The sequence below is a fragment of the Monodelphis domestica genome, chromosome 3 (assembly GCF_027887165.1).
Source record: "Monodelphis domestica isolate mMonDom1 chromosome 3, mMonDom1.pri, whole genome shotgun sequence".
Lineage (NCBI taxonomy): Eukaryota > Metazoa > Chordata > Mammalia > Didelphimorphia > Didelphidae > Monodelphis > Monodelphis domestica.
This window is the reverse complement of record NC_077229.1, coordinates 495,705,398-495,718,916: the sequence shown is the minus strand read 5'-3', so window position 1 is coordinate 495,718,916 and position 13,519 is coordinate 495,705,398.

The following is a 13,519-nucleotide window of genomic DNA, read 5'->3' as shown; positions in this document are numbered from 1 at the left end:
TCCACGATTTTTGTCCAAGTTCCCCTCTTTATTTATGGTCTTGTAGACTGGCTCTTGCAGCCTAAAACATGAGTCTTACCTCTCACCTGTCCATCATCCCTCTGCCTTCTGCTGCCTCTTTTTGCATTGTAGGCTTCTCTACCCAGTTCCTATTTCAAGTCTGAAGTATTTTGTTCAGGTAGTCTATTTACATTAGAATTTCTCTCTGGTTAATAAGGAAAAAGACTTGTACAAGAATATTCATAGATGCGCTCTTTGTGGTGGCCAAAAATTGGAAAATGAGGGGATATCCTTCAATTGGGGAATGGCTGAACACATTGTGGTATATGTTGGTGATGGAATACTACTGTGCTAAAAGGAATAATAAAGTGGAGGAATTCCATTGGGACCGGAACAACCTCCAGGAATTGATGCAGAGTGAGAGGAGCAGAACCAGGAGAACATTGTACACAGAGACTGATACACTGTGGCATGATCAAATGTAATAATCTTTTCTACTACTAGCAGCAATGCAATGACCCAGGACAATTCTGAGGGACTTATGAGAAAGAACACTATCTGCATCCAGAGAAAGAACTGTGGGAGTAGAAAGGCAGAAGGGTTCAACTGGCCCCAGGAACTTAGGCTGATACTATGTATCCTTACAATGAGATGGGGGAATATCCTAAAGAATTAAATATTCAAAACTAATACTTTCCTTTTAAGTACCGTCCTATGAATTTTCAACTAGCTAATAGCCAAGTAAGCCAGAAGAAATCAGAAAACAGATTCTCTACGAGCAGTTGACAGGAACCGTGCCATTTGTAATTCAGCAGGCAATATTTATACATTATGTGAAAGGGAAAGAAAGAGGGTTATTCATTAAAATGCAGATTTTACAAAGAAAAAACAGTATACTTATCTGTTTTTTTGAACCTTCACCTTCTGTCTGAGAATCTACTGTGTATTGGTTCCAAGGCAGAAGAGCAGTAAGAACTAGGCAACAGGAGTTAAATGACTTGCCCAGGGCCACACAGCTAGGAAGTGTCTGAAGGCAAATTTGAACACAGGATCTCTCATCTCTAAGCCTGGCTCTAAGTCACCTTGCTACCTCCAAGAGTATACTTGTTTTATTTTAACACCCCCCCCCCCCCCCCGCCCATGGTTACATGATTCTTGTTGTCTCCCTCCCCTCTTTTCTCCCCCCTCCTGGAGCTGACAAGCAATTCCACTGGGTTAAACATATAATATCCCCAATAGTATACTTGTTAAAGAAAACTGTGTATCATTTGCCACATGAGATAGATAAAGGAGTTATTTTCTTAGTGAAGCTGGTTTCACTAAATCAAAGAGAACTGCCTAACAGGCCACCGGACAAGGGAAGAGGATGTTTCAAGGACTCTGGTACCCTCCACCTTCAGCAACTACAAAGTTTTTATACTGATAAGAGGAACCAAGAAGATACTGAAGGACACCAGCTGCTGCAGCTGATCTTACAGCAGCAATTAAGGGTCCCCTAGAGAAAAATGGTTTATGCACAATAAGATGGAATCCATTTGTTGTTTGTGCATGCCGGACTATATGAGCCCATTTGGGGTTTTCTTGGCAAAGATACTGGAGTGGTTTGCCACTTTATTCTCCAGTTCATTTTACAGATGAGGAAACTGAGGCAAAAAGGGCAGCATGACTTGCCCAGGTACACACAGCTAGCAAGTGTCTGAGGTCAAATTTGAACCCAGGACCTCCCATCTCTAAGCTTGGCTCTCAATCCACTGAACTACCCAGCTGCCCCCAATCTAAGTACATTTTAACCATACTAGATACCCAAAACAAAACTTAGAGATAATTGCTGAAATAAAGACATTTGTGTTACAAGGGAACAGCAATAAGAAAATCAGTATCTACGTATCACACCTCAACTTGATTTTTTCCCTATAGAACTTCTCTTATACATAAAAAATAGGAAGATAAAAACCATGCTTAAATAATAAATTAAAGACCTTATTCTTAAATGTGATTGCCCACACTAACCAGGTATCAGTAATGCTACAGGAATGTAACCTTATCATTAAGCAACTTATGCTTTAACAAAATATAGGTAATATATGGTACAGACTGTTAAAGCAATCTACAAGTGATATACAGTTTACATATCATTTTAACTTATTGAGTCTTTTATAAAATTTTTGTTGTTGTTTTGTTTGTTTTTTCCTCTCTTTTTAAATTACCTTTTGATGATTCTCTTGAGTTCTGTGGTTGGACATCAAATTTTCTGTTCAGGTCTGGTCTTTTATTTATGAATGCTTGGAACTCTTCTGTTGTGTTGAATGACCATACTTTCCCCTGTAAGAATATAGTCAGTTTTGATGGGTAGTTGATTCTTGGTTGTCGATCTAGTTCCCTTGCTTTCCGGAATATCGTATTCCATGCCTTTCGGTCCTTCAGTGTGGATGCAGACAGATCCTGTGTTATCCTCACCATGTTTCCATGGTATCTGAATGGCTTCTTCTTGGCAGCTTGTAATATCTTTTCTTTCATCTGATTGTTTTTGAATTTGGCTATAACATTTCTTGGTGTTGTCAGTTGGGGATTAAATACAGGGGGTGATCTGTGGATTCTTTCAATCTCCACTTTCCTCTCTTGTTCTAGGATCTCGGGACAGTTTTCCTGGATAATTTCTTCTAGTATTATGTCCAGGCTTTTTCTTTTGTCGTGGTCTTCTGGTAGTCCAATTATTCTTAAATTGTCTCTTCTTGAACGATTTTCTAAATCATCTGTTTTGTGAATGAGATGCTTCACATTTTCCTCAATTTTTTTATTCTTTTTGTTTTGTTTTATAGTGTCCTGCTGCCTTGTGAGGTCACTTGATTCTAGTTGTTGTATTCTGGTTCTTAAAGATTGGATTTCATCTCTGACTTTTTGGTCGTCTTTTTCCTTCTGGTCTGATTTTCTTTGAAGATTGTCTTTCATCCTCTTTACCTCATCTTTCATCTCCTTTGCCTCATTTTCCAGCTGGTTGATTTTGGCTTTCAAGACACTATTTTCTTGTTTTAGTTCAAGTGCCTCTGTTTCCTGATGACTTATCTTAATTTGATATACAGTTTAGTCAAAGCAACGTATAGATAGTATATTATGTAGACAATTAGCTGTAGTTAAGAAGCATCTGTTCCAAGACATGATATATAGGGAGTTTTTCCACAGACAAGTATCATGATCTTCCTTCCTTCCTCCCTTCCATCCTCCCTTCCATCCTCCCTTCCATCCTCCCTTCTTCCTTCCTTCCTTCCTTCCTTCCTTCCTTCCTTCCTTCCTTCCTTCCTTCCTTCCTTCCTTCCTTCCTTCCTTCCTTCCTTCCTTCCTTCCTTCCTTCCTTCCTTCCTTCCTTCTTTCCTTCCTTCCCTCCCTCTCTCCTCCCCTCCTCTCTATCTCTCTCCTTTCTTTTTTGAAATGGCTTAAAATAAAGATCAAGTTAGGTTCAACTAGGTGGCTCAGTGGATGGTGCCAGATTGGAGACCACAGGTCCTTGCTGCAAATATGACTTAAGAATACTGGGCAGCTCACTTAACCTAAATTCCTTAGCCCTTATTGCTCTACTGCCTCAGTACCTAGTATTAATTCTAAGATGAAAGATAAGGGCTTAAAAAAATATTGAGTTACTTAGGTTCAAAGCTACTTAGGCCACTTTATAACTGATTAATGATTTTTTAAAATTATATAATTGTTTATAACATTGTATATAACATTGGTTAAATTATTAAATAATATGATTGTGCTTGGGGGAAAAAAGAAGGAGAAAAGGGGTGTGTGGTAAAATGAGTATAAAGTTAACAAGACATTTCAAATAAACAGAAAAAGGAAAAGGCTTGAGAAAGCATGTTAAAAGTAAAGGCAACAGAGTAGATAGATGCCCATCAATTGGAGAGTGGCTAAACAAATTATGTCATCTGAATAATTCTGTAAGAAACAAAAAAACATGATGACTGCTAGAAGCACTGAAAGATTTATGAAGTACAGAAATCAAAGCTAGAAAATAATTGCTACATTGTAATTAGAAGAAAAAAATTACAAAGTGATCAATGTGAATGCTACAAAATGACAAAGAACAAGCATAGCTTCAAAGAACAGATATAGAAAAGATCCCTAGCCCACGCCATAGGGAAGGCACACTACACATATTTTTAGACTTTTTCTATATTATTATCAATTTTCCTCATTTTTTCTCTTCTTTCTTTAATAAACATAATTTGTCATGTGGCATGGAGATCTGGGAGAGAGTAGAGGATGTTAGAAGCAAGTTCAGGGATGTTAAAAATAAATAAAAAAAATAAAATGGGCAGTTAGGTGGTTCAGTGAATAGAATATCAGGCTTGGAGTCAGGAAGACTCACCTTCCCAAGTTCAAATCTGGCCTCAGACACTTACTGGCTGTACAACCCAGGGAAAGCCACTTGACTTTATTTGCCTCAATTTCCCAATCTGTATAATGAGCTGGAGAAGGAAATGACAAACTACTTCCAGTATCTTTGCTAAAAAAACTCAAAATGTGGTCATGCAAAGTTGGACGTGACTAAGAATGAATGAACAACAACAACTGAAACTAAATAAGACCCAAATAAAATAAAACAAACAAACAACATAAAATGGGGAAGGTAGCTAGAGATGCTAAAGTAAGGTTTCTCCTTTTGACAAAAAGAGAGACAAATTTTAGATATACTTCTAAAGTTAATATTATAAAATATCAGAATTGTTTTCAGTGTTGTAACATTGATTCTATGAGAGAAATTTTAAAATTAGACGATTAGTGTTCCCTTTCTAATTTAGCTAACACAGATATTGTGTAATTAGAATTTGCTCCCCAGGACTCTCTTTCCTTAGAATCCCATTTGTGTATTACACTAACATACTGGTATAGGGAAGATATAAGTTTTGTGTATCTCCTCCCTCACTCTTTGCTCCCAAGCAGACAGTTGTTGAAGATGGGTGAGAGCCAGGCAGGAGAATTTTACTCACATGGTTTAACTTAGGCTAATACTTTTGTTCTTTTGTTTCTTCTACTTCATGTGATTACTAATAAATCTTATAAAATATAATACTTGGAGTCATTGGACATTAATTTAAATCTTATAATATGGAGCTTACTACTTTGCTAAATGTTTTACAAATATGTCACTTGATCTTCACAACAATCCTGGGAGATAGGTACTATTATTATCCCTTCTATATGAGGAAGCAAAAGAGAAAATTAAGTGACTTCTTGAAGGTCATGCAGCTAATACATATTTGAGGCTACATTTGAACTCAGATCTTCTTGACTCCAAACTAAGCACTCTATCCTTTGTACCACTGAGCTGCCTTTGGCTTTTTGGCAAAACAATAATCATTTAATAAGCATAGTGGAAGATAATTAAAATTAAACAAATCTAAATGAAATAAACTTTCCTGTAAATAAAAATGAATGTTATGGAAGGTGGTTTTTTTTTTAATCATACTGAATTCAGCAATATTTTCTTTGATTGTGGGGCAATCAAATATGATTGACTTTGCTACTCTTAAGAAAGTTTATATTTTCTCCTTTTTTATATTTAGGAGAAAAAGGAGTGATAATATTTTTCAGTAATAGACCCCCTGCTGTGCCACTTGTCAGTTGGTGACAGAAGGGTGTGGCTAAGTGTGGTTTTTGTAAGCTGCAGACCATTGGAAAGGGCTTTGGTCTCTGAGTCTTCTGGGGAGAGGTTGTGCTGCTAGCAATCTTTCTGGTTGGATCCAGAGAACTGAATTAAGGCCTTAATAGTTTTATTGATTATTAATTAACTTGGGTAGATAAAGTAGATAAATAGTGGTTATATTATCAGATAGAGAGAGTAGTGAGAGTAGGTGAGGGTTTTGGCCTTGCAGAAGATACTGCACTCTGAAGCAGATAGATGTAGGGTTTTCTAGAAAAATGTAGTTAGGATTGGGATCTTGGGTATAGTTATAATCTATTATAAGATTACTTTCACTTTCCTCCTACCTATTTCTTATCCATATTTTCTAATAATAAACTAAGTGTTTTGCATTTAATAAACTGCACATTGGCTTTTGATCAAACTCCCCCCCCCATTTAACCCTTCATACTACTAAAAGCAATGTAAATGACCCAGCACAACTCTGAGGGACTTATGAGAAAGAATGCTGTCCACATCAAGAGAAAGAACTATGGGAGTAGAAACACAGAAGAAAACATATGATTTATCACTTGCTTTTATGGGTAGATGATTTGGGGGTTTTGGTTTTAAAATATTATTATGAAATGAATAATATGGAAATGTGTTTTGAGTAATAATATATGTATAACCCAGTGGAATTGCTTGTTAACTCTGGGAGTGTGGAGGGAAGAGGGGAGGGAGACAGCAACAATCATGTAACCATGGAAAAATTTTTAAAAATTAAAAAAAAATTGTTATTGAGAAATGCATCTAATACAGAAAAGATAGGCATAGCTTAAATGGAAAGGTTTTAATTAAACACTATTATTTCAGCTGGATCCTTGGCTGTGTCAATATCTAAGTTGATATCACACTTTGAGACACTCAATACTTCTTTCATTGAATGCTATCTTATCTTAATGATAATCAGGAGAGCCTTTTCTCCAAACCATAGAGCACCTACTATCCATGCTTTCTCATCCCATGGGATTTTTGTCGATGTCCTCCCATTAAGCTTTCATAGAGGACCCATACAACATATTAGATGCTTTCCTTTAGGTTTTTTAACAGTTTTTTTTTTACATTTGATGGGTGACAATGAGAATTTTTGGCTATTTTTTATTGGTTTTCAGTCGTTTTCAGTCGTGTCTGACTCTGTGATCCCATCTGGGGCTTTCTTGGCAAAGATACTGAAGACGTTTGCCATTTCCTTCTCCAAATCATTTTACAGATGAGGAACTGAGGCAACCAAAGTTAAGTGACTTGCCCAGGGTTACACAACGAATAAATCTGAAACTAGATTTGAATTTGGGTATATGAGCCTTTCTGATTCCAGGGATGGCACGCTGCCCACTGTGCCACCTGCCCTTTGTTGGCACATTAGATGAATGTTTACTGAATAACTGACTCCTGAGCCTAACTTTTCATTTATAAAATGGGGATTCAGTCTTCTTTACTTTCCTTACTGGGTGGTTGAGAATAAAATGCTATATATGTGTGTTATTTTACACTTACAAAATGTGAGTATTATGATAGCGATTTTAAAAAAAGCTCATAGATTTTCAAGAAATGGATAGAAAATGTATAATGAGGGATTTCAGTACTCACCACAATATGTCACATCAAACAAAAAGATAAATAAAAAGTTATATGAGCAGAATGTTAAAGTGAATTTAGGAGATAAATAAAACAATCTACTTGAAAAGCAAGAATGCACTTTCTTTTTTCTTTCTTTTTTTTAAGTGCTTATATTAGTCTAGCCAGTCCTCCTCACATAAAAGCATCCAAGCTAAGGAAGATGCTGCCATAGTAGATCAAGTCAAGAGATGTATTATATGAAGGATACAAATTAGGAACAAGCACATCAACAGGCCCGCTGTCAGAGTCTCATAATTACTCCAACACTGGCACAGATATAGTGTCAAAGCATTCATCAACCAAGAGATTGCCTAGTATGGCTCAGGATCAACTCCAGGTTAAGGTGGCCTAAGGGATTGGCTTTGGTACTGAACTGTTTTTATTGTTTCAAACAAAATCAGCAAAAATCATAAATCTCCCACAAAACATTTTCAAGCATTAAGGGACGATCCAATGGGGAATTAGGCATTAAACTATGATCGATCGTGGCTAAGCATTACATCAAGACTTTTCCAACAGCATCTGATAAGGATTGTATGAAGACATACCTGAGTCATAGCATATATTTGCTCAGGAAAACAAGCACCAATTCTCTTGAGACAGAGACCCTTATATAGACCAGATATAGATGTACCATACTAGGAATACAAGATGGATTGGGTATATCAAGACACAAGAGAATTCATAGTCACAATATAAATAGTCTGCCAAATGCAAATCCCTACAGCATACAGAGAATGTTTGCCCAAAAGATCATGCTTTCTAACACAGAGAATGGTGGGTAAATTTGGAATTTTAGATGTTATAAAGTCTAAGATGAAAGAGAACAACAGAGATGATAATATGATCTAAAAGTATAGATCTGAATAGACAGGACAATAATTAAAATTTAAAACAATTTTTCACTAATCTCATTTGTTTTGACTTTGACTAAAATTTCCCTGTTATTCCACCCTTTTGCCTCTCCCAGAGATCCAGCTCATATAAAAAAGGATTTAATTTAAACGGGGGAAAAAAGAGGAAGACGAGACAAAAAACAGTCATCTACCAATACACACATACTGGAGAATATTTTTGAGAGTTCCTCAGACAGCCAGGAGATCAAATCCATCAATATTTAGAGAAATTAAATCAGACTTTTTATTGCAAGGACAAATACGGAAGCTGAAGCTTAAATACTTTTGCCATATAATGAGAAGACAGGACTTTTTGGAAAAGACCTTGATATTGTGAAAGATTGAAGGCAAAAGAGGAAGGGGATGACAGAGGATGAGATGGAGACAGAGTGTCATGGAAACAACAAATGTGAATTGGGATAGACTTCAAAAGATGATGGAGGGTGGAAGAGCCTGGTTATACGGTAGTATAGGGGGTCATGAAGAGTCCAACATGACTTAACAATAACACTAATACATCCAAAGTGGGGGAAATCCTCATTCCCTTCTGGCATCTCATTTGTTCATTCTGATAATTTTTTTTTTAAACCCTTACCTTCCGTCTTGGAGTCAATACTGTGTATTGGCTCCAAGGCAGAAGAGTGGTAAGGGCTAGGCAATGGGGGTCAAGTGACTTGCCCAGGGTCACACAGCTGGGAAGTGGCTGAAGCCAGATTTGAACCTAGGACCTCCCGTCTCTAGGTCATTCTGATAATTTTGAAGTTCTTCCTAAATTTGTCTCTTTGCAACTTCCACTTGTTGTGCCATGTTCTGTCCTCTGGGACCAAACATAACAAATATGATCTCTTCAAGACATCTTTCAAGTGCTTGAAGGTAAGCCTTTTCTCCAGGCTGTCTGCCATTTCTTTCAACTTATCAGATCAGGACATAATCTCAAGACCCTTCACCACCACCAAGTTACCCTCTTTTGGACATTCTTCAACTTATTAATGTCCTCTTTGAATTGAATGTAATATTCTAGACGAGTTCTGAAAAGAGGAGAGATTAGTGGAATTGCACTGCTTGGTGGCATATGGAATTAGGCAGCTTCCCCTTCTTGAGTTCAAATCCTGACTCAGACACTTGCTAGTTATGTGACTCTGGGCAAGTCAATTCACCCTGTGGTCTAAGTTTTCTCATCTATAAAATGACCAGGAGAAGGGAATGACAAACCACTCCAGTATCTTTGCCAAGAAAACCAGAAATGGGACCGTAAAGAATCAGACAAGACTGAATGATGGAACTATCACCTCTTCATTCCTGAAAACTTTGCTTTTTTTTTTTAAACTCTCACCCTCCATCTTAGAATTGCTATTGCACATTGGTTCCAAGGCAGAAGAGTGGTAAAAGCTGGGCAATTGGAGTTAAAGTGACTTGCCCAGGGTGACACAGATAGAAAGTATCTGAGGTCAAATTTGAACCTAGGACTTCCTTTCTCTAGGCCTGGCTCTCTTTCCACTGAGCTACCTAGTTGCCCCCAAACTTTGCTTCTTTTAATGCAGACTTGACCTGTTGTCATCATTATCATCCTTGTCCCATTATAGTCCAGACTCACTGAGCTTGCAGGCCACTAAAATTCCCAACTTTTTTCTAGAACAGCTGTTGTTTAACCATGCCTCCCCAATCTTGTACTTGTAAAGTTGACTTTTTTGTGTGTGTCCAAGGATTAGCCATCATATTTAGTCTTATTGAATTCCATTTTATAGATTCATTCCAATGCATTAGCCTAAGATTATTTTAGATCCTGTCACCCACAGCACGTAGCACAGTGTCTGGCACATAGTAAGCACTTAATGAAAATGTTTTTTGGCTGTCTGACTCTGTTAGCTATCCCTCCCAGCTTTGAGTCTTTTGCAAATTTGATGACCATGCTATCTATGTGATTGTAGAAATTTGGGCACAGACAGAAGACATGGCATACAAAGCAAAGAGAGCAAAGACACATGGACCCCAGATCATCGGGGGAGGTGAGAGAGAGATAATTCCATGGAAGTTTGAAGAAGGGACAGTTGGACCACCAGCTGGCTGGACTTCACTTTTGCTTGAAGGTGGTTTGAAGTCAGACCACTTTACCTTCTCTCTGGTCATTACCTTTTCTACCTCTAACTGGAGCTGAAAAAGATATTCTTGCCCAGAAAAGACTTCTAGCAATGTTGATATTATCTTCCCTTAGGGGAACATATTTTTGTCCTTTTGAAAAGACTTATTTCAAAGCCTTCAACCAATATTACAACTTAGAATTAAGGAAACCCTTTCCCTCTTTCCTAGCCTCATCCTTATTTCCTTCTCCCCAAAAGAAAAAAAGATCCTTTAACTAAAGAAATTAGTTTGAAGAATTTTCTTATTAGAGAGAAGAATTTGACTTACTATCCATGAAGAAAACCTCCATTGGACTACTTGGTGAGAAAGAACAGGAAGTAGAGAGGGGGGAGCTCTGGATTCAGCTTCTTTCATTCAACTACTTCCTGGTGTGATGTCTTCTGATTTCCCCAATTATATCTCACCAATTCCCCTCTCTAGCACATATTTCTTCATCTAAGTCATTAATAAAGATGTTAGAGCACAAAGCCAAGAGAAATCTCTAGGATCCTCTATTAGAAATTATCTTCTGCCATGAAATCACTGAACTATTAATAATTATCCTCTCAGTCCAATCATCCTACCAGTTATGAATGCATCTAATTGCATGAGCAAAGGCCATATCTTTCCATCTTCTTCAAAAAAGTATGGAAGGCTCTGCTAAAATCTAGGTAAATTTTATTTAAGTATTTTGCTCATCAACTAGTTTGGCAATCCCATCCAAAAAGAAGTGGGAAATGAGATTTGTCTCATGACTTTTCATTAATGAAATCAAATTGCTTCCTTTTAAGCACCACTTCCTTTTTTGGATTTTCACCAACAATTTCTGTAATGGTCTGTTCTAGAATTATCCCAAGAATTGAAGTCATGACCTGTAAAGATAATTTTAGGGTTGTGATTTAAAACTAGATTTAATTGGTCACCAAGGGAAATCTCAAATAAAATGCCCAAGTCAGTCTAGAAATTTATGGTAATTTAATATAGAGGGAAGGAATTTAAGGAGAAGGAGGGAAGAGGATATAGGATTTCGCCTGCCTGTCCTGTGCCAGGAGGAGTTTAAAATCCCTGCCTCTAGGTCTTTGAAAAATATTAGAGGCTTCTAAGAGGATAAAGTTGGAAAAGTAAAGGAGGGAAACTCAGCCAGAAACTCACCACCGAACCAGACAATATCTTGTAGCCACGCTAAGATGCCTAAAGGCCCAGCTGCTATCAGCCAATTCTTTGCCTCAAAAGGTGCCAGAGAGAGGAAGTGATCCAAATATATAGATCTTTCACCTTTGTGTCTCCTCCTCTAAATTTTCATGTCTACCAATCACATCAAAGGCTTTTCTCCAGGACTGCCCATACTTTTAGTTCTCATCTTCTTTTGATTAGATTATATCTTTAGAGTTACTTAACACTTCTTTAAGTTCACCTTTTGTGAGTTACTTAACCTTTTTGTGATTAATTTAACCTTTATAGTTACTTAACATCTTTTTGTATTAAGATCTTAAAATAGACTTAGCTTAAAGTTCTAGCTTCACTATAAGGTAAGAGTTAAGTACCTTCATTTTTCAATCAGGAGATTACAACTTTATCTTCCCCTAAAGTAGGCTGGAGTAATTTCAAGTTCCCAAGACATTCCTGATTTTGTTAAACTAAGTATCTTCATTGTTACAATCAGGAAATAACTAAATCCAATCTTCAAAGACCCCAGAATTCCCTAGAATTTTCTGATTATTCTCTCCATCTTTTTAAAAAAAATTGGTACATTTGCCTGTATTCAGTTGTGTGGGACCTCTCAAATTTTCTGTGGTCTTTCAAATATCACAGATAGCAGTCTCAGTAATCACATGGGCCACTTTTTTCACTACATAAGGATGTGGTTCATGTGGACCAAGTGACTTGAATTCATGAATAATCTAGCACTCTCTTACTGTCATCCTACTTATTCCAATTGGGCAGCAAGTCTCTTTACATCATTTTTTCTTTGTCATTTTAAGTGCAAGGGTCACTTTTGGCAGGGAAAGATAAACTAAAGAAAATTGGAATAGCTCGATCCTCTGTTGTTGATAATCATTGTCTTGTCCTACTCCAGCAAAGATTCTTTCTTTCTTAATCCTTATCTTCTATTTTAGAATTCATACTAAGTATTGATTCCAAGACAGAAGAGTGATAAGGGTGAGGCAATTGAGTTAAGTGACTTACCCAGGGTCACACAACTAGGTAGTGTCTGAGGCCAGATTTGCTTCAGCTCATTCTTAACTTTATCATTCTCCACATTATTTTTCTAGAACCATGCCATACTCCTATCCATCCTCTGTTACCTAACCTTAGATTTTACGTTCTTTGTTGTTGTTAAGTTGTTCTCAATCATGCCTGACTCTTTGTGACCCAATTTAGGGTTTTCTTGGCAGAGATTCTAGAATGACTTGCCATTTCCTTCTCCAGTTCATTTTGTAATTGAGGAAACTGAGGCCAACAGGGCTAAATGACTTTTCCAGAGTCACACAGCCAGTAAGTGTCTGGGATCAGATTTGAACTCAGAAAGATGAGTCTTCATGAGTCCATATCTAGTACTTTATCCACTGCATTAAAAAAAAATCTAAGTGGGTGAGTTCCCCAAACATTCACTTTACCCTTAAATCTCAAACACCTCTCCCTGTTGGAACTGTTTTCCTTTATGTTTTCAGAATTTCATTCTTGAAGATCTCTAGTCTTGGGGCAGCTATATAGCAGAATAGATGAAGTGCCAGTCCTGTGATCTCAGACACCTCCTAGCTATGTGACCCTGGGCAAGTAACCCCAATTGCCTAGTTCTTGCTGCTTTTCTGTCTTATAATTGATACTAAGACACAAGGTAAGGGTTTCTAAAAAATCTCTTTCTCTTGGGCTAGCTTCCTCCATAGCACTTTAGACACTGGGATCCTACCAGTATTTTCTATGAACACTTTGAAGTCTGCCTTCTAAAATCTAGACTGTCCAACAACCAAAACTGAATGTTTTTGCCTTTATCATAAACTCTAGGAAGGAGTGATCACTTCCCCATAGGTTCCCATCATTTCAACCTCAGAAACCAATTCCTTCTTGTTACTGAGAATTATATGCAGAATGGAATTTCTTCTTGTTGGTTCCTCCTCCTTTAGGACAAAATGATCACTAAGATAACACAAGAAGTTGTTTGCTAGAATAACCATTAGCAAAGAGGAAACAAAATTATTGTTGT